Source organism: Neofelis nebulosa, chromosome 9 (assembly GCF_028018385.1).
Source record: "Neofelis nebulosa isolate mNeoNeb1 chromosome 9, mNeoNeb1.pri, whole genome shotgun sequence".
Taxonomy (NCBI): domain Eukaryota; kingdom Metazoa; phylum Chordata; class Mammalia; order Carnivora; family Felidae; genus Neofelis; species Neofelis nebulosa.
This window is the reverse complement of record NC_080790.1, coordinates 4,106,838-4,129,487: the sequence shown is the minus strand read 5'-3', so window position 1 is coordinate 4,129,487 and position 22,650 is coordinate 4,106,838. Positions and strand designations below refer to the sequence as shown.

At 46.1% G+C, this 22,650-nt stretch overlaps 1 long non-coding RNA gene across 1 annotated transcript in view; it reads right to left on the bottom strand.

The window, feature by feature from the left end:
* Nucleotides 1–7,259: 7,259 nt before the first annotated feature.
* The window catches only part of LOC131484308 (uncharacterized), a 104,355-nt gene continuing 88,964 nt past the window's right edge, over nucleotides 7,260–22,650 (bottom strand). Inside the window, exons 3-5 of the long non-coding RNA XR_009248155.1 lie at nucleotides 16,610–18,415; nucleotides 9,148–9,303; nucleotides 7,260–7,898 (exon numbers count right to left, since the gene is read on the bottom strand). This is a non-coding gene — a long non-coding RNA (uncharacterized LOC131484308). The remainder of the gene's footprint in view (nucleotides 7,899–9,147; nucleotides 9,304–16,609; nucleotides 18,416–22,650) is intronic.

Sequence of the window (22,650 nt, the reverse complement as noted above, 5' to 3'; positions counted from 1 at the left end):
AAACACCATAGCTTGGTACTCATCCTAAGACAGCAGCGTGGTAGCCAAAGGAATGAATCTGTAATGATGGATTTCCCAGTGTCCCTGGGAGAGCAATTTCTCATAACAATACAACCTAGTCGTTTTGAACTGCTACTCCTTATTCTTATCTTTGCATGTTTCTGATCCCTTTATTTTCAACTCCAAATGGTTCACGGATCCAAATGTAAAATTTTCAATCATAAAACTTTTAGAAGAAAACATTAGAGAAAATCTTCACAGGGTGCCTGGGTGGCTTGGGGGGGTAAGCGTCTGACTCTTGATTGCGGATCAGGTCATGATCTCGAGGTCACGATAGTGAGCCCTGAGTCAGGCTCTGCACTGACAGCAGGGAGCCGGCTTGGGCTTCTCTCTCTCTGCCCAACCCCCCTCAAAACAAATAAATGAGCATTAAAAGAAAAGAAAGAAAGTCTTCAAAGTCTTAAGGTAGGCAAAGATTTTATAAAAATCCCAGAAGAGAGCACAGACAGCAATCTCTATATCATCAGCAAGAAACGCTTTTCTAGATGTGTCTCCTGAGGAAAAGGGAAGCAAAAGCAAAATAAACTCCTAGGACTACATCAAAATAAAAATTTCTGCACAGCAAAGGAAACAATCAATCAACAAGAGTGAAAGGCAACCTACTGAATGGGAGAAGATATCTGCAAATAACATATCTGATAAAGGGTTAGCACCCAAAATATATAAAGAACTGATACAACTCAACAGCCAAAGAAACAAATAATTAATTTAAAAATGGCCAAAAGACATCAACGGACATTTTCCCAAAAAAAAGACTTACAGATGGCCAATGACACATGAAAAGATGACCGACATCACTTATCATCAGGGAAATGCAAATCAAAACAACGGTAAGATATCCCCTCACATCTGTCAGAATGGCTAAAATTAAAAACACAAGAAACAACAGGTGTTGGTGAGGCTGTGGAGAAAGGGGAACCCTTGTGCACTGTTGGTGGCAATGCAAACTGGTGCAGCCACTGTGGAAACCAGTGTGGAGGTTCCTCAAAAAATTAAAAATAGAACTCCCCTTTGATCTAGGAATCATACTACTGGGTGTTTACCCAAAAAGTACAAGGGCACTAATTCAAAGGGAAACATGCACCCTTATGTTTATAGCAGCATTATTTACAATAGGCAAGATACGGAAGCAACCCGAATGTCCACTGATAGAGGAATGGATAAAGAAGATGTGGTATATAGAGTGGAATATTCCTCAGGCATAAGAAAGAGTGAAATCTTGCCATTTGTAACAGCATGGATTGAGCTAGAGAGTACAATGCTAAGGAAAACAAATCAATCAAAGAAAGACAAATACCATAGGATTTCACTACCATGTGGAATTTAAGAAACAAGATGAATGAACAAAGGAAAAAAGGAAAGAGAGAGACAAACCAAGAAACAGAATCTTAACTAAAGAGACCACACGGGTGGTTACCAGAGGGGAGTTGGGTGGGGGGAAGGGGGAAATATGTGACGGGAATTCGAATTCATGGGAATTATCATGAAGACAAAAAATAAAAGAAAATGACAGAAGAAAAAAGGTAGGCAAAGATTTTATAGACAAGAAACAAACACACTAACCATAAAAGACAAGGTGTTTGCCTTTGTCAAAACTCATCAAATTATGCATATAGAAAACTGTGTATTTTGCCGTAGGCAAATTAGATCTTGGACAAAATTTCTGGAAAAGAGGAAACTAATACAACTTCTGTTGCATAGGGACTCACAAAGTTCTCTGTATTGTTGTAAAGGTTGACAATGATTCATATTTCTTAGAAATCTCTTAAGGAGAAACTCAAATAATTTTATCATTGGGTCACTCCTCACTGGAGCCCCACTGAGTCCTGTCCCAGCCCCTGGACCTGCCCTTTATCGCATGACCGCTCCCATACCTGGCTGCCCCAATAGCTGCAATCTTACGCACGGTTCATTTCTGTATCCCACGCATCTGGTACCAGGACCATTCACAGTCAGTGTTCAAAGTACATTGAATAGATTGGTTATTAAGAAAACGTATGCAAATAATCGAATCATATAATCCATATGGCGATGAACTGACCTAGGCGACCAGTCTCCATCCTCCACTGGATGGATGATTATGGCTTAGAGAAGATACCATTTACATAAAAGGGGCAGAAAGGGAGGAAAGGGGAGAGAATATGAGCTTCAGTTAAAAAGAATTAGTTATTGAGACTTTGGTTTCCATATATTCGGGACCAGCATACGTGCTCAGCAGTGTAGGGCTTTGAAGACTGGGGTAGGGTGTAGAAACAGTGACATTTCTTCCTATTGAAATCTGTGCATCTCTGGTTATATGTGATCATCAAAAACCAAGAGACAGGGACCCGTGTGTGGCTCAGCCAGCTAATCGTCTGACTCTTGACTTCCACTCAGGTCATGATCTCGCAGTTTGCGAGTTCGAGCCCCACGTCAGATTCGGCGCTGACGTTGTGGAGCCTACTTGGGATTCTCTCTTTCTCCTTCTCTCTCTATGCTCCTCCCTTGCTTTTTCTCTATATCTCTATCAAAATAAATAAAAATAAACTTTAAAAAATTAAAATTAAAAATAAAAAACCAAGGGGGCTGGGATGGCTCAGTTGGTTAAGCATCCGATTTCGGCTCAGGTCATGACCTCACTGCTCCTGGGTTCGAGCACTCCCCCCCCACCCCCGTGTCAGGCTCTGTGCTAACAGCTCGGAGCCTGGAGCCTGCTTCGAATTCTGTGTCTCTCTCCCTCTCTCTCCCCTCCCCCACTCATACTCTGTCCCTCTCTCTCTCTTTCAAGAATAAATAAACATTAAAAAAAAAAAAACAGGAGACTAACAGAACACAGGGATTATTTCCCTTTGCCGCATGGCTTGAAACCCAAGAGCTTTGTGATCTCCGCCCGCCAGTAAGTCAGGAACACTTACTGAAGGCCTGCTGTGTAGGGAGCACATGATTAGCTGCTGGAAATTGATTCATTTACATATTTATCACAAATTGAGAGTACCATGCCCTTTTCTGTTAGTAAGACAAATTATTTAATTCATGGCCCTGCAGACTACTGCTTCAAGCCCTGAATATGGGAAGTCAATTTGTATTTATTAAATAAATACTCTGGGTGGGAACAGCAATGAGAAGGAACAAGAAAATGTTCTGCTGAGATGACCTATCAGGTGAATTTCCATGAAACAGCTGGCGAGAATATAACACACGTCGTGGGATTTCTGAGCTGTTGGGCACACATCCATGCTTTCTCTCTTTAAAGAATGACAAAGGTTGGGGTGCCTGGGTGGTTCAGTAGGTTAAGCCTCCAACTCTTGGTTTCAGCTCAGCTCATGATCTCACGGTTTGTGAGTTCAAGTCCCATGTCAGGCTCCACACTGAGAGTCTTGGGATTCTCTCTCTCTCTCTCTCTCTCTCTCTCTCCCTCTCTCTCTCTCTGCCGCTTCCCTGCTCTCTCTCTGTCTCTCTCTCAAAATAGATAGATAGATAGATAGATAGATAGATAGATAAACATTTAAAAAATAAAAGAAAAAAGAATGACAAAGGCTACCATGGGCAGTGGGTCATCCAACGGATCCAACTCACACATCCAACTCACACAAGAAATTGTGTGAACGTTTGTTGTACTACTGTGTACCAGGTATGCAAGATAACTTGTGTACTGTTGGTTGATTGCATATTCAAGCTAAAAATTCAGATTGTCTTATGAGATGAACATCCTGTCTTTACAGGAAATAAAACTGAGAGGCAGAGAGGTTTGAACACGTAATCTACCATTTTTCAGCCAGTAAGGAACAGCACAAGGATTTGAATGTGTGGCCGTTTTCCATTCGGTGATGATTCTCAGTTCACTGACCAAACAGTCATGGGGGTGAAAACTAGGGCCTCAGATCTGGGGAGGCTGGAGGAGACTTTTGTTTTTCATTAGCAAGGGAAGAAACTGTAATAAGGGCTGGTTTTGAACAGTGTTGGAAATGGGACCCAGGGAGGATTTGGGTGGGAAGGAGAGGAGGTCTAGGGCTCCAGACTGAAAATCGTGTTGGATGTTTTAAGCATTAGGAGACTGGAAATTCTTAAGCCAGAAAAATGATGCACCGACCCAGGCGAAGCGATCAGACTTAGTTGAGTCAGCACGACAGATTGGTCCTGTATATAACTGAGAGGAAATAAAACTATTTAAGCCATCAGCTAAGTGTTTCCCCCTATAAGTTACAGGAGTCTAATTGGAAAAGATCACTGGTGTCATTGGTTTATGGTTCCTCCTATAGTTTCCTGATAATAGGAGTTTCCACTTTCTCTTTTCCTGGAACGAGGGATTTAATCTTTGATGGGAAAGATCCAGCGGACCTTTGACTTCCCATTTAAATAGCCCCCGATTGGCGACCTCTCATTGTTGGTGGAGGCAGAGCTGCCTTCACAATGGGGCATTTGAGTCCCTCTCAATGGGGAATTGAGCTTTCTCAGGTCGGGAGAGGACGAGTCAGATTGCACAGTGCTTAGCAGGCTGAGCACAGCATCACGGCCCAGCTGTCATCCCTCAAGAAGACTGGGGTTAGGTGCCAATATGTACCCGGAGAGCGAGTTCTCCATTAGCCAGATGGAACTTCAAGCTGTTGCCAGAACTTGCCGTCTTAAACCGACGCTGTGAAATGATACTCTGCTAGACAGAGAAATATGGATCATCAGCACAACCCTGGAGAGTTGAACAGACCAAGTTGATACTGATGTGACTCCGTTCTCCAGGGAACGGTGAACGTCCACGGGGTGGCCTGTGAGGCCACGGTTAGCCGTCGTCGGCACGTGCCTGCCCCCCTAGGTCCTGAGGGGCGAGCTGGAGTCCCGGCCCTAAGACCCTGGACGGCAGCCAGGTGGAAACTGCACATCTGGGACCTGGTGTGAGAGGCACGTTGACAGCAGTAGGGGACAGACGCAGCTTCCATGGAGGAAACGGAGGGGTGCGTGCTGGCGGAATGGGCAGGAGGGCAGAGGGGTGGGGTCAGAGCGCAGGGAGGGAACGGCACATTTCTGAGGAGCCAGTGGAGTGGGGCTCACGGCGGGGAGGGGCTCCTGCCTTCTCGGAGCGCAGAGACCCTGGGGCTACAGGGATGCTTCGTCTTCCCGCGGGGCCGGGAGGCAGAATCTCAGGTCCCCCCGACTCCCCCCTATGCACATGGTGCTGAAGGGGCCTGAAGTGCCCCTCCAATGACAAATGCATCTTATGGTGATGGAGACTGAGCTGTACGACCCTTCTTGTTGCACCAGACCTCCCTCTCCTTCGTGTGCTGTGTCTCCTTCACACACACACACACACACACACACACACACACACACACGCACACACATGCACACACACACACACACACATAGCTACATATTTTTATGGATCATTTAAAAATAAATTACAGATAAGATATCCTCTACCCCTAATCCTGCAGTGTGAGTTTTCAACAACAAAGAAACATTTCTCAGAAATACGGCACAGGAAATTCAGGCCCCGCTTCTGTTGTGTCATCAACAGACCTGGCTCAGGTTTTAGCCACTGGAGAAACTAGGCTAGGTCCTTCGTAGAATGTGTCTTTTTTAAAAAATTAAGTTTATTTATTTATTTTGAGGGAGAGAGAGAGAGCTCAAGCAGGGGAGGGGCAGAGAGAGAGAGAGAGAGAGAGAGAATGCCAAGCAGGCTCCTCACTGTCAGTGCAGGGCCCGACATGGGGCTCGATCACGGGAGCCGTGAGATCATGACCTTAGCTGAAACCAGAGTCAGAAGCTTAACTGACAGAGCCATCCAGGTGCCCCTGTAGAATGTGGCTTAATCTGCGTTTGTGCAATGTTTTCTTGCGATCACTCTGAGTATTCCTATTTGGGCAGGAGCACAGCTGTTGTGATAGGGACCTCTTCCCAGTGCAGACCGTCAGAGGCACGTGCTGGCAATCGTTCCCCTTAGTCTGGACTTCTCTGGACCGTGAGCCTCAGACCCACGGCCCAGCCACCAGCCGGAGAGCCGTCCCTCAGAGAGCATTCTTGAAACCCCATTGGAAGTAGGATTCCTCTCCCCACTGCACAGATGTTATCTATGATGGTAACATATTTCATCGTTTTGTAACCCTCATCACCATCTGAAATTCTCCATTTGTTGTTCATGTGTTGGGGTCATGGCATCTGGCTGCTGCATCCAGAGTGCCCGGCAAAGGGCATCGTTCCCAGCAGGGGCTCTACACCTCAGCCCAGAACGAACCCCGGGACCACCCAGCCCAGGTGACCATGCACCCAGACTGTGTTCCCCTTCCTTCCTGCACCCCCCAAACCCTCTCAACACGGGTGTATCCTCGTTCTGAGACCATGCCATGAAATTTCACAACCCCCACCCCACCCCCCCCCCCAAGTTTGACCTGATTTGGCTGCCTGGGGCGATAATTTGTCATTTAACTGCATGGCAAAGCCCCACCCAACTTTTCAAGCGACAGCGCAAATGTCACTTCCCCTGTGAAGTCATCCCTACCTCCACAAGAGAGAATCAATTTTCCTCATCTGTGATCCCAGAACAATTTATTCGTAATTGTGGACTTGTGTGGCACACAGCCCACTAACAGCTACGTGCCTTCGGAGTTCCTGAAAGCCAAGGCTGTGTGATATCGTCAACCCCAGGCAAAACACAGGAGATGGTCATTTTTTTCTTTCTTTTTTTTTTTTTTTGTTTTTGTTGTTGTTTTCGAATGAGAGCTTCCACCCAGAAAATCAGCACGAAGCCCATCCAGGTTTTGTATGTGGTCACGGCAGCCACACCCATTACCTGCCTTCCTCCTTTGATAGAACAAAAGGTCCGCCATCCCCTGCCTTGCTCTGCGCTCCCAATAATGGCTCTACTGTTTGGGCACAAAACAGGAAATTCTGAATTTCTCACTCTGAGGCTTCAAATTCCAAAAATGGCCCCTAAGCAACGCTCACGTTTGAGTGTTATTTATTTTGAGCTAATGCACTAATGGGTTCAATAACATATTTATTTGGCTTTTGGCAGGGGACTGACTGCCTTGACCTCAAAGCAGAAGCACCAGGGGACATTCTGGAGGAAAGATGAGCTGTCTTAAAAATAATAAAGATGGAGAAACCTCAAGGAACACCATGGATTCAGCCTCTGGATAGACTCAGGAATATACCTATGCTCACGGTAGGTCACCCCATCTCTTCCAAAGATCAAAGCCCAATGAGAAGACATCAGAGAGGAGATGGAAGAGGTTACAAATGAGAGTAAGTATTTATTGAGCACTTTTGTTCCTCTTTGAGTTGTCCTGAGATCCTCTCTGTCGATAGTGGAGAGGTAGTTCTAGGGTAAGCTCCGTGCACGCTGGTGGCTTGGGTGGCCTTTCATGAATGCTGGTCTACAGACACTGCCACATGAGCCATGGCAAGGGTCATAGGCATGACTGAGAACAGGGTGTGCTTGTTGAATGACTCCATATAGAGATAAGATATAATTGACTCCAGTATGTGCAGAAAACCCCCAGATGTGCTCTTAACTTAAAGCAACCAGACTCTCCAAGGACACACATTTGTTCTGTGGGCCCTTTTCATAACATGGTTTTTATGTAGGAGCCCCTCCCATGTAGACGTGCATTTGAAACATATTTCCTTCTCATGCCTTATCAGCGGGGTCTAATTTTACTAGTCCCCTTTCCCTACAAAATGGATGAGGGAATTAAGAGGTCACAGACTTCCACCAACAAAATAGGGAAGACATGGGATGTGAGGTACAACGGAAGAAATATGGTCACTCATGTAGTAATCATTTGGTACGATCACAGGTGATAACTAGACTTACCACTGGGATCATCTCATGATGTATGGAAATATCAAATCTCTACGACGTACACCTGGAAGGAATAGGATATTGTATGTCAATTACACGTCAATCAAGACCAACAAACAAATACAGACACTATTCATTTGAGTCATAAAAAAAAACCCTCACCTACCACACGGCTGCCCGCGCACCATTCTGGATCTGCCCCCCTCTCCTTCTGCGGAACTTCTTTTCTAGAAGAGCCCACCTTCTGAATTGAAACCCACTGCATACACCCACCACCCTGTCTGATAGGCCACCACCTAGAGTCAATTGCTGGCTTTGAAACAGAAATGCAAAGTGTAAAAGAATGAATTTAGAACTGGCTCGCGGAAGAATCGTTGCCCATGGAAAAGTACCGGGTGCCATTTTTAATTGCGTAGAAAATTGTGTGGGCTGACAAATGCACACAGGGATGGAAAGGTAACGTCAGGTGGCAGCTCCAGAAAGGTTAGTTTGGGAGCTAAGCAGAGGTGGTAGTCGTGTATGCACACACATCAAGCTTCGCAATATCAAGAAACACAGAATGCTCCTACCGAGTCACTGGGAAACATGGGAGAGATTGATTCCAGGAATTTTATATCCATCTGTGATGGCCCTTCCATTGAACTTATTCCTGTAGAATTAGGAAGAGGCTAGAAACTAAGGACCGTGTGCATGGCTATATGGGACTAGCGTGAGCCCTCAGAGCTCAGACATCACATCAATACAACGCGTGCGCAAAAGCTGTCACCAGCCGGACCCCAAGACCTGACCTTTACAGCTCACCTGCTTGTAGCCACTGGCCTTTGTCCCACATTTTTCCCTCAGCTCTTCTTTCCAGCTCGCCTCCTTACTCAGGCGAGGACCCTAACATCCCATGGCGGAGATGGAAACTATCCCTCAAGCAATAACAGCTCAAGGTTCCCACAGGGACAGACCGGCCAGACCAGTTTGGGCATCCCGCCCCCCCCCACCCCCAACACACACACTCACGCCTGCGCAGATGGACCACTGAGAGACGGGCCTGTCCCTTTACTTCACTGTGATTCTAAGTCTCCAGCCTGGGAACAGGAGCCTCGTGTACATAACATACAGAGTATGCACAGGCGCATCTCCTTAAGGCGCCCGCGTGACCTCAAGCCGCCTCCACCTGCGGTGGCGAGGCCTCCCTACCTAGGTGTTCATCCTGACCCCGAATAAAAGGAGCCCAGCCCCCCTTGCCCGGGGAGCCAGGGCTTTGGAAGTCATTCCCCTTGATCTCATTTGCTGCACATACTTTCCTTTGTGCGACAACTCACCTGGTGTGTTTTTACGACTCACCTCGGAGAGAACTCACGTTGGCTCGGGTACACAGCCGGAACCTCACGGAGAAGGGTGATCATCCCCTCCTCTGGGAGAGGGGGGCACAAGAGGGGCACAGGCATCTTGGACCCCAAACAGGTCCACGACCAGAACTGCAAGACAATATTCGCAATGGCAACACGATCCCCCTTATGGAGAACATTCATGATAATAAGATAATACAAAAACTTCATTTTTTAAATTAAAAATTCCCTTGTTTCTCTATGCATTATTTATTTCTTTGCATCCTGAGCTGATTATTTATTCTGTTTATAATTTCCACGCTGTCTCTGTCACTCACTGTCTTCCTATCTCCTTCCCCCTGTCTGGGGTGGAGAAGTGTCTACACTAATGAAAGCCCATGTGTAAGAATCTTTCAGAAATATGCTGATTTCTCCAGCTCTCATGTCATGAGTGGCACTTCTCATTTTGTGTAAGATCAAGATTTTTTTAACAAAACATTTGTTTTACACTGGCATTGTTGGTATTTGCTTGAGGTCGTATGTGAAAATAAGGGCCCCGTTTCTCTTTAGAGAAGTCAGGATTTATCTTCTGCATAATGGAACTCCTCAGAACCAGCGCCCTGACCCATCTGGAGGTGTCTCCTTTCCCCCAAGTGTTTTATATTCAAAACAACTGAAGATTGAAAATGTCCTGCAGTATGGCACTGTGAACTTTCTAGACCTTTCTTGGTGAGATGATTACAAACCTCCCGTGGACACCTAAATGTAATGTGAGGTTTGGAATTGATCCAGACCTGGGAAAACATAGCAATGAAGGACATTTCTGAGACAACAGATAACTTTGATCATGGATTTTGAATTAGCTGGTGGTTTTGCATTGTTGTTAAATATCCTGATTTGGATAATTATACAGGGATTATGTAGGAGAATATTCTTGTTCTTAGGATAAACAGAATGAAATATTTAGAGGTAACGAGACATGTCATGTTCAGCTTCTTACCAAATGTGTCTGGAAGGATAAAAGATAATGAAAAATAAGAAGAAAAATAAAACTCAGTAAATACACACACACACACACACACACACACACACACACACAGAAAGAAGGTAAGAACAGTGTGCAAAAGGTGAATAATTGTTGGGTCTGTAAAGGTTGTGCAATGTTTGCAGTGCTCTTACAGCCCTTCTGTAAATTGAACTGATATTTAAGTAAAATCCGCAATTTACAAAAAAAAAAAATCATTCGAGAAGAAAGTCCTCACTTACTGACTGTGTTGATCATTAACATTTTTTCTTGTTTTCCTAGATACGCGCTTTAAAAAAAACTGTATTTATAAATTAAACAAAATGTTACTAAAACTCTAGGGAGTTGTGGCTCTCGTAGTTTTTTTTGTTTTCCTCCCTCAAAGGTTGCATTGGAAAATAATACCCCCCCTTCAGAAATAGCCCTGCTTTGCAGGAATCTCAATAAAAATCTTTAGAAAATAGAGGGAAAATAGCACAATATTTTGCCAAAGGATATTCTTTGGGTTTGGTCTTTGGCCTTCGCCCCTCTCTCCCTCTGTTGGCTTGAAAACTCATGCCTTTTGGTGTCCGGGTGATGCAGAATCGCAGAGGACAAAAGCAGGGTCTCTGAGCCTCTCGGGTCTGGACTCTGGAGGCCTTTCTCCGTTTGAAATATTCCAGAGACCCGCTCACCATCAGCGAAAACCACGCGGGTGCTCGCGGGAAACGGGCACGCGAGGTGTGCTATCTGTGAAATGGCAACCTTCGGGTTCAGAAATGCAGAGCCGGCCTGAGTGTTTCCACTGGCTGCGGGTGTGCAGAGGAGGGGTGAGGCCCTGTGGGAGGAACAGCGAGCGACTGGACTGCAATGGTGTCTCCTGGAATCAGAGGGCCTCTCCTTGCTGACCTGCCAGCCGGCTCCCTGGAATCCTCCCCCCCCGCCCCTACTGTGTCGCAGAATAGATGCCTCCCAAAGGCAGAGGACCCCTCAGCCCAAGGGCCGGCTTAGCTTCAGGCTGGACGTGAATTGATTGCACGGATCTACCCAGTTTGCTTCCGCAAAATAAGTCAGCAGCCTTGCGGGATGGGCCGCATGGTAACACCCCCTTTTGCGGGCCTGCCCGTCTCTTCCTGTCTGTTGCTTCTGGCTTTACCGATCCCCCCTCCCCACCCCCCCACCCCCAGTCCTAAATAAGTTCTTACAAGCAGCAGAGACTGCAGGGAGAGCCATTCACGACCCTGGGGGGAGGAGCGAGCGCTTGAACACGGGGATCTAGTGTTTTCTTCCCTTTTCTTTCCCTCCCCTCCTCCCCCCTCCCCGCCCTTTTAAAGAAACCCACCTTCCCTGCTCAAATTCCAAATCGTTTCAAAGTGCAGCAAAGGCTTCTCCTCCCTGCGTGCCCTTCTCCTTTCAAAGGGAGACCATCTGAACAGAAAGCACAAGTTTATTCAGGTGGCATGAATCAAACAAGCCCCCAAGTGACACAAAGCCGGGCTGCAGACAGCAGCCCCTGTGTGTCTCTCATTGCCTCCGTCCTAAGAAGCATAACAAAACCCCAGAAAAACAGGCGGCCAGTAATCTCCTCGCCTTCGCCAGAAGCAGGGTGATGGCAAAGCTGCCCTCTCATTATCGTCTCGGTCTCAAGGTTAGAATTAGACCCTTAGGGTAAGGAGCTGTCAATTAGAGATAACTCCGGCCAATGCCGGCTGAAAGCTGGAGTTATCTCCTAGCAACCCGCGCATTCAGGGTGCCCGTCCGTCCTAAGCGCTGCCGGCTGCTCAAGAGTCATCTCGAAGACAGTGAAATAACCTTTGCAGTCAGAGCAGACGCGTCGACAATTCTCCTCCCTCCGTCCTCCGTGGAGTCCGGGTGACATTTGGCTGGAAGTGGGTTTGAGTCTGGAAAGAGGGAAGCTTTCCTTGTGGTCCAGCGGCAGATGTTGCCAAGGGAGGATTTAAGAGGGGGAGCTGGCCCGACCGTCAGGAGATCTGAATGCAATCTGGAGGCTAGATACCCTCGGCTTCCAGATAGCAGTCTGTCATGTTTATGTATAAGCGGACGGATTCTTCCCTCGCGTTGCCTGTTTTATGCTTAGGAGGAATTTGCCAGCACTGCAGTGGCTATGGTTACTGCGGGGACTCAGCCTTCCCTTTATCTAGCATGGCAGGGCATATAGAAAGCCGACAAGCATAAATCCTATTAAGAAAAGCACATGGTTATGCACCATTGATGTAGGGAGCATCACAGAATTTACTACTAGACTATCTGCTCGGTGCAAAAAAAAAAAAAAAAATCACATACATTCCTCAGCGTTGTCTCTTCATTAAATTTGGGGATCGTGTTGTTGATTTTTCTAATCTCAAGCAGAGTGAGGATGACAGAATGCTGGGTGATGACCAGGGGGTGGGGAAAAGCCAGCCTTTGATTCTCCATTGGTATCTACGATAACAAAGGGATACCCCAGAAATGTTGTAAAAATAGCAGAGGCAGAATACCCAGCCTGCTGCGGGGTATAAATTAGGCATTGCTCTTGGAATGAAAGATTTGGCTTCACAAAGCTCTTTTGTAGGGTAACAGCCTCCTGGGTTCCTGGAGCGGACCCCAAGCACTGGTCTTTTGGTCGGAAAGCTCCTCAGGGCCCACCCCTCGGTCACTTCTGGGGATCAGAACTGCTGTTGTGAAATAGGTCTCGCTCCTGGTGCCCTCTTCGCTGAGGCCCAGGGCCACACCCACATGCGCCCTGCAATTTATCATCCAAATCATGGTCTTATTTTGTTTTGAATTTTTTGGGGGGGACTTCAGGCATTCTCCAGTATTTGGGGGACAATGATCAGATAGCCGAGGAACAAACAAAACCCACGCCAAGGAGGCTGACCGATGGGTCTCGGGTGGGAGAACAAAACCCATTCTGGAGAAAGTCAATCTTAGAGCACAAGGGTGCAAATCGTTGTCATGTTGGCGGCTGTAGGTTTATGCAAGGAGAGATCGGTTCTTTATTAGGCAGCACGATAAATAAAAATGTTCCTTATATTCCTTCTCCAACCTGAACTGTTTTGCCGTGGATTTATCTTGACCCTCGCTGCCTGCAGATGAATCACTCATTAAGCTCAAATGCACGTGTCGTTGTGTTACCTCTTGTCGACACCACGGTGCCCGGGAAAGATTTGGGGCGGGGGGGAGACGCTTGAGGAACTTTGAACAAATCTTTTGTGTGTGTGTGTATCTGTGAATGGGACTTACATACATGTCTGCTTTGGCCGACTCTAAAAATCAAGACGATGGCTTAAAAAAAAGACCTAGCCAATATAACAAACACAGCATGGAATACCCAACGCCTTAAAATCAAGTTATGTGTGATTTGCAGAAATGGGCCCTTCCTCATGAGTGGGGAACGTGGATGCAGATTTAGAAATCGCTTCACGAGGCGGACGGACGCACCTTGGCTATTTTTCCCCGTGGTGATTCTACATCACAAATATTCAAACCTAAGCTGTTGTAAGTAAACACAGGCTTGGAGCATTTTTACAAATACTGCCGTTGTTGATGTTTTTAAATCTCGAGTTCTCTCTAGCATGGAGAATATCCCTGCATTTGTAACATGCTACTTGGCACTGGCTTGAATACAGGGAAAGAAAAAAAATTGACTCAAAAAAAAAAAAATCAACAGCAATCAAAATTTACTTTGTTAAACAGCAGACCAGTAATCTCCCAGGACTGTGTGTCGGGCTGTCACTGCTGGTTCCCTAGGAGATGGTTGAAGTTAACCTCTTCACTGCTGTATGAATTGCATAAATTCTCCGAGCATCATCACCAGACCCTCAGGCGCGCCTACGGCTCATTAATCTGTGGCCAAGAGCCTCAATTTCAAAGGGTTTTCGGTGTGTAAAGAGGGTCAAAGATCAAGCTATATCTAGATGCAAATTTGATTCCTTCCGGGCTTTTGGGGTACCTCGCCTTACTAAGTTTCTATTATTTGATGTTGCAGATACAAGAACGCATCATTAATTAATGCTGGTCAGGATTTGATAGCTCTTTAGTACACAGACTTCTTGAAGAAACTGATGTCTCCTGACTTCCACGATATATAAGACCAGACTGTATTTCCAGAACGAGGTTTAAGGGCTACCATATTTCATTTATGTGCATATGTGTATTTAAAAAACAAAATGCCGCTTTGAAAACAATGTGAATTGCTTTCTGATTCTTTACATATGCACTATCTGATAGACATCTGATATAGATGCCATATGTGTATATATAATGATTTTAAAACAGTATTTCTTAATGTGCTCAGCCATAATTTTCGATAGATGTCCATCCAGGGTTAGCTGTTGGGGAAACGTAATGGCACGGCAGAGACCAAATCCTTCCTTGGCTCTGTGTTTGCAAAAGGACCCTGAATAAGTCATCCTCTCTAGAGCCCCAGTTTCTGCCTCTGAAGAAAGGGAGGTTCAAATGAAGTGAAATATTTGCAAGGGAACGATGGCGTTTAAACTCTTAAGCAGATACGAGGCATCTCTATAATTTCTATTTCTATTTCTATTTCTATTTCTATTTCTATTTCTGTTTCTATACTTTCATGTCAGTTTTGCAAGACATTAAAAAATATACCTCAGTATCATTCAGAATCGTTAATCTTCAAAAGCATAAAAAGCAGCATTTACAGGCGTATTTTTTATTACCCCTACGTTGCCCACCCGCAACCAGAGAAACATCCCTTACTGACCACGCTTAACTGAAATAAATTTTCTAAGTGTACAAATGTTCGTGTCTCGTATGTAGTTTGATTTTCCTTGTCCAGGGAAGGTACCTAAGGTCATTTGTGAGGTGACACCTTTGGCAGATGGTACTTCTCTTGCCAATTCGTGAGCACCAGCCTTTCTCCCTCTTACCGCCGTCCTTGCCTCGTTATAGCTATTCACGGCTATGTTGACCGATTTTCCTTACCACGATGGGATGTCCCTAATCTGAAAAGCTACTGCTGTGGCTAGAATCAGCTGTCGGAAACTGAAAGGCCCTGATGAATCCAGGAAATATAACAAAAGAAGATGTTTATCCCAAGAAAGCATCTACGACTAGACTCATACCTCTAACCTAGGGGCTTCATCCTAAATGCATTTGGACTAAATTTTATCCTCACTTTCAGATTCCTAATTTTCAAAAGCAAATGCTGCTCTGGAAATTTCTCTACTTGTCAAAGCCTATGCAGCCATGGAAAAATACAGTTGGAAGAATCAGGCCAGGTAAAAGAGACTGTTCTGTATTGAGAAGCGCACAAAGACTCAATTATCAAGGCCTTCGCTGATTTTTATTCACCGTTTTATTCTTTTGCAGGTGTCTATTGGAAAAAGCCGCAGCTTGAAATACGCGTGTGTGCGTGTGTGCATGAATATGCACACGCGCATGTGTACGTGCACGCACACATAGCAAGAGCCAACAGATTAACAGCAAACTAAGAGTAACAAAGCTTTCTTAAAAGTTGCACTCGGTTATCCAAATCCGATTTTGCCATATTTTCATAGTCCACAGAGCACCATGTTTTAATTTATCTTTTCACCATGCCATCACACAATAAGCTGTACCTGGGCAGGCGGAAAGTGGGTACCATATTTATGCGCTAAGGCGTCGCCCCATCGTGTGATAGCGAGAAGGACACAGAAAGGCAACTGGACGACCCTTTCGCTCCTACAATACCTAATCTGATGAACTAAAGTCATTAGAGAAAAGCCTCGCTGGTCATATATCACCCACGCTTTGAACTTAGCCATGCATTAGCTATTTCCGAGATTTATTCATGAAAACAATCCTGGATCTGAATTTAGAATGGGTGAGGGGCTGCCGAGTGACCCCAGGAGCCTGCGGGACCCTGTGGCCCACTGCTAGGCAACAGCCCATCCCCAGCGCCTGCAACAGACAAACCACAAAAGGAATGACCTCATCTACAAATCAGCTATTTGATATGCAGATCGGACCGAGGGCCTCTTCAGTAACACAGCACTTCGCAGGCAGCAGGTGCAGGGAAGAAGTGAGTGCCTTGTCATCATTTCAAAAGCTGGGCTGCCTTCCTCTCTCCCTCTGGCCCTTAACAATTTCTGAAGCTCGATTATCTTCATTTTTTATTTAGACGGTCCATTTACACAATCAGGGTTCCTACTCTGCTCTCGGTTCAGAGGCCGAACCTCAAGCCCAGACACGAGGCCGGATTTAGAAGCCACACGAGCTATTGAGGGAGGATAACATCATCCCGCCTCTTCTGAATACGTAGTAGAATGACACAAAAATACCGGCGAGTCTGGCCACAGAGCCATTCTGTCCGCCGTCCAGTACCTTGCGTTGCCGATGACATACATCTCGAAAATAATGATGGCTGCCTACGGCAGAAATGGAGGTGGCTTCTCCATGTGTGCTGGAAGCCACAACGTAAGTTAAGAGTGAAATGAAAATATTCACCTCGATCCTTTATCGACAGCTTTCTTTTGTGGTCGCAATGGCATTCAGCACAGCGGCTGTGGAGGCCTCTGGTCAGAATGATGGCTTGCTGGGTCATAGGATGAAGGTGTTTTTTAGCCAAGAAGGAAAACAAACAAACAAACAAACAAACAAACAGTTCATTACACCCCACCCCCACTCCACAGCCTTCACACCAGCGGTGAGGTCTTGTGTGTGCTTCATACGGCTATAAAGTGCAATGTAATATAATTTATATTGTCTGTGGTTGCAGGTTATATCCTGAAAGTCATAAACTATTACGGTTTTATGGCTCTGCTGCAGCTATTAACTAAATGAAAGAGTTATTCATTTGAAATCTGGAATCTGTACAATGCCCGGGCTTAAGTTCATCAAGATCCACGGGTGTAAAATATATAAAAATATGAGAGAGAAAGGATTACACACAGTGGGGGTGGGGGACGGGGGGGGTGTCATCTTGTTGAATTTCTGCTCTGCACTTATGTTCACATGTCTGGAGGGTCTCATGTTCTAGTCTTGGACTTGAATCCCAACAGCTGGTTTGGATTGGGTTGTGTCTATGTTTTATGTGTATCAAATACGAAGATTGTGTGCATATTCCCACACACACAGGACACGTGTGTGTGTGTGTGTGTGCGTGCACGTGTGCGTGTGTGTGTTTAGGTACAGATACAGAGGAACACGGGGGGTGCTGAGCAGAATGCACATTTGGCTTTGGCGTAAAAATGTGCCCTGTTTTGCCACAAATCAACTCTTTTCTTTTCAATTGCTTATACACGTATCTCTTTTCAGGGCCTGTGAGTTCACTTTTTAACATTAGCTATGAAGAAGTCACCCACACGTGCTTCTCCTGCTGACTGGGGGTTGGGACACACAGGCAGCCCCTGCCAGGCACACTGCTGGTCCGAGATATTTTAATCTCCTCCTTAGCATTGGAGGGATCCCTGCATATGAAGAATCATAGATTGCTGCCGCTGAAAAGCACAGTGTGGGGTCTTACCTTAGCAAACGCGCAAACAAAAAGGTGGAGGCTTGGAAGGACTGGTGAATGAAGATTAAAATCCTGGGGATACGCCTTTTGTCCATCAACCCAAGAAATAGAGAAAGGATTGCTGGGGCCCCCACTCAAATTGAGGGCATGTGAGAGTCTGTTTTCAGAGGCTGATTATCACCCTTTGTCACCAGCTGAAACCTCCTGCCCACGCCTCCACCTGGAAGCCCCAGTGTGGCTAGATTTGGAGGCCTCTAAGAAAGGAATTAAGGTTTAATAGGGTTCTCATCATAGTAGATGGTATTTCAAATGTCCCAAAGCCACTTAAAAACAATACTAATAATAAATATCTGTGGCATAAGTACTATGTTTACCTTGCCTTCGGAGGCATGTTTTTGGGGTCCCGGTAGTATGAAAGGAGGGTAGGGTCTTGGATCTCAAAGAGGTGCCCTATGGCATGAATTAAAGAAAAATAACTAAGCATAGCTGGGGAAGAAAAGAGCCGAGTAACACTGAGCAGACAGCAGGCACTCTGCTGGCATCTTATTTAACCTTCCTCACGGTAACTCTCAGGAAGAAGCACGCGTCCCCCCGCTACCCAGGTGATGAAAGTTGAGGGTCAACTTATCCGAAGTCATCGAAGAGATTGGCAGATTCACACCCACAATCCCCTGTTCCAGGGCTCCCCTAATTGTCTGCTCCAGGCTCCAGGTGTGCAGGTGAGAAACGAGGTCTCCCGACTTGATTCTTCAGCCCCCCTTGGCCCCACATAGATGACGAGGAGGCGGCAGAACATTCTGCGTGAGAAGAAAATGAGCGAACGTAGATTGAGGTCGGAAAAAACACTGACCGTGTGGAGGGTATCGGCCAAATTAATTTGGAATCCTATAAGTTTGAACCATGAAAAAGAACGCAGAGAGCAGTTAGCCACAGATTGCGAAGGGCCCAACTGAGGACAGAGTTTATTCTTCCGATGCTGGTGAGTCATTAGGATGTCTGCAAAATACAGCTACTTGGAAGGAGCACATTTAGAACTCTCACTAGTGGTGGGGGGGGCACCTGGGTGGCTCAGTCGGTTAAGCGTCCGACTTCGGCTCAGATCAGGATCTCACGGTCTGTGAGATCAAACCCTGCGTTGGGCTCTGTGCTGATGGCTCGGAGCCTGGAGCCTGCCTGGGATTCTGTGTCTCCCTCTCTCTCCCTGCCCCTCCCCAATTCATGCTCTGTCTCTCTCAAAAATAAATAATTTTTTTAAATAAATAAATAAAGAAAGAACTTGCACTATTAACAAAACTTTGCCTTTCTCCAGGAGACAGGCCCCAAGCAGAGATGGGAGACTATGTCAAATATTGTCTCACTTGTCTTTACTTTTGGTGTGTTTCTGGTTTGATTCGATCCCGAGTGAGGTACCACCTTGCACCCCATGTGTCTCTCTCCTCCGTAGCGTTGGGCTTCTCTGAAAGCCCCATGAAAACGTAAGGTGGCCATTCGTTCAGGGGCGATCGTAGCTCCTCAAGGCAGAGGCCATGACTCTTCTCTGTAAACTGCAGACCTATCATGGTGCACACCCTGTCGCACAGTAGGTGCTCGGTAGGGATCTGTTCATCAGGATTTTTAAAGGAACTGGAGCAGGAACAGAGACAAATGTCCTCCGGTGCCAGAAGGGTGTGTTCAAATCGGAAATCTCAGGTCGGTGCCCTGGGGAAAAAGAGTGGCGGTGCGGAAATGAAGGACCAGTGCTCTCCGCAGAGTGAGATTCATGTTAACCGGGGACAACAGACGGCCAAAGAGTGGCTGAAAGTCAGTTCTGATCCGGATGCCCGTGCCCGTCTCACACAAAAAGATATATACGTGCTTCATCTGAAGCAGGTCCTTGAGCCCAGGACCAAAGCATTTGGGAGGATTATATTTATTCGAACGGTATCATTGTTCTGGTTAAAACAAGTAAAAGGAGGGGCGCCTGGGTGGCTCAGTCATCTGACTTCGGCTCAGGTCATGATCTCACAGTTTGTGGGTTTGAGCCCCGCATCGGGCTCTGTGCTGACAGCTCAGAGCCTGGAGCCTGCTTCAGATTCTGTGTCCCCCCCCATCTCTCTGCCTCTCCCCTGCTCATGCTCTGTCTCTCTCGGTCTCAGAAATAAATAAAAATATTAAATTTTTTTTTAATTTAAAAAAATTAAAAATTAAAAATTAAAAAAAAAAAAAAACAAGTGAAAGGAATGTAAGTTCCCATGTGCAGGCACAACAGCAGAGGAGGTAAAAAGACAACCTGACACCGCGGACTGCACGAGAAGGTGTGGCCGAGATTCCTCATCCCAGAGCGTCTCCACCGCCTTCTTGCAGAACGGGACAAGGCAGGCTGTTTGCACACACGCACGCTATGTTCCAAGTTCCATGTTCACTCATCCCTGCTGGACTACTGGTGACATTCAGGCCAAAACTAACGCAGGGGTGCCTCCCGGGTGCCAACAGGCAGGAAGTGTGCGGATGGGCCAACCAGGGCGCAGCGACGGATCTCCACTTCAAAGTTAAGCCAGCCAGCCGCACAGGGAAGTGTCTTATCGCTGGGTCTTGCCAAAATATCTACATGTTCACCGCAAGCACTACTGATCCACGTGCTACATTTCTCTTCTCTCGTGTATCCAGGACAACGAGAGAAATCTTTCTATACTTTTGCGAAGCTGAAATTATTTATTCAAATGTTTTCAAAGTTGGCACCATTGCAAAGCACATTTTTTTTTTTTTTTGCCAGCCATTTTCTCTCATTTTTTTTCCTAAGCCCATGTGTATTTTAAGCAAAATCTCATCCATATGGTCCTCATTTCTGGTCTCGTAATGCATCTATATGTTGTCCTGTTTGTTATTCGAGATCTTTTTCTTTAGGTTTCTCTTAAGGTTTGTATGCTTATTTCTTTGTTTGTTTGTTTCTTTCCTTCAGAAAAAAAGGCTTCCTTAGGCGTTATAGAAAATAGTTATATATTAGCGGTTCTGAACATCTCTTTTTCCGCACCTTAAGTAGGGACAGCGTTCATGGTGGCTTTATGATGCTAAGCCAGAAACTGGCTGCTTGATGTTCTGTATCTCATTCCATCTTCCCACGGACACTGTAAAGAAGTTACCGCCCCCACAGAAAAGAGAGCATCCTGAGGGGTAAGATACTTCACGTAAAGTCTCACGATTTATAGCACAGTGCTTTGCAAAGCCCACACTCGTCTCCATTATACTCCACTGCCTGGTACCATATCTAATTTGGGTACAAGGCAAGCATTATATGAATGTATGTTTATTCATGGTGCAAATAAAATGCGCCACATTCTCCCTTTGGGAGGATTCCATGGAAGATCTTCGCTCCTCTCTGGAGAGTTCTCTATTTTGATACCCTTGTTGGAAAGTCAGCTCCAATACGTCCGTTCTTTTCTCAACCACCCATCATTTGATATCTGGATCAATGGATCGCTGGAGTCCTGGAGACCCTACGGCACTGTAGGAAGCTGGACATACAAATTAGATCCTTCTCTTTGTTGTAATTTTTGCTATGAATTAAAAAAACACTAAGCGGTCACTACAGCAATTGCAATAGTGCGAGGGCGAGTTTATCCCATGCTCAGGACACAGCAGGCTCTGTGTCTTCACATCTCACTGTCCTTACCTGCTGCACTGGCCTAATGATAGGTGTTAGTGGTTCTGGTCGCCAATTCCAATGTGCGTGTGTGGGAAGGGTATCCCTACTACCAATCAATTCTTGGACATGAGCTGGACACCAGGTGTCCTGTAATTCCACCCAATTCTGACGCTGTGCACCTAGAGACAGCCCGAAATCCCTCAAGTTCGGCCTCAGTCCTATGACACAGCACCCCCCCCAGCCACCCCCACCCCGACCTTCCTAGATGCTGGCTGCCGGTCCAGGTTGGCACCTGTGTTTGTGACCTACCAGCTACAGATGGGAGGTTCTAACAACCCCCAGCTTGGGTTTGATTCATTTGCTACAGGAGCTTACAGAATTCAGAGAAATGCTTGACTTACTAGATCAACTAGTGCACGATAAAAGGATAGCACTGAGGAACAATCAGATTGAAGAGATGCTTGGGGACAGAGGAAGGGGAAAGGGCAAGGAGATCACACGTCCTGTCCAGGTGCACTGCTGTCTCAAACCTCCACGTGTTGCCCAAAGCAAGAGTTCTTTGAACCCCACCCTTTTGGGTCCCTCTACTGAGGCCTTATTACATAGACACGATTGATTAAACCTTTGAAGCGTTGACCGTGGATATTCATTCTCCCCCATGTAAGTCTGCCCAAAAACGAGGGCTGGCGTGGGGAGGAGTGGGACTGAAAGTCTCAACCTTCTACTCGCAAGGTTGGTTCTCCTGCAGCCAGGGCTCCAAAAGCCACCTCGAGAACAGAACAAAAGTCCTTATCACTCTCATCACTTAGAAAATTCCAAAGGTTTTAGGAGCTCTGTGCCAGAACGAGAGCAAACATATATTCTTATTGTGAATCACAATATCTCAGGTACCTTATTTTCCTTGCAAAGAGGTTACGAAATCAACACGGGTGACATAAACACCAAATGCTCTCAGTGGCTGATGGCACGATGCGTGTGTGAATGGCGCGGTGGATGCCACCTCGGGGTTCCTACCAACCCCTGGGCTGGGGGTTCTATGAAGAAGCCTCCCTGGAAAATCATCCTGGAACTCTAAAGGGTTTGCCTTTCTAAAGGCAGGAATAGACCAGAGAATGTGAGGCTGCAGCGGCGAAGAAAGCATTCGTGCTCCTAGGCCAGTGAAGAGCTGAGTTCTGCCTCAAAACCAGGTCTATCTCGGTTCCAAATCCTAGCACGCGGCTGCCGTTGTCGGCGGGAAAGCAGGCAACGCGTGAACTGCCTCTGTTGCTGCTTCTGCCGAGGCTTCCCGTGACATGCTTGTTGTATTTCAAACATGAACATGACTTGTGTGGGTTGGTTTATATAGGAGTGACATTCAATAAAAGAAATACATTCCTTGATCTTTGATTTGCTTAACAAGCAGCTTTCAAC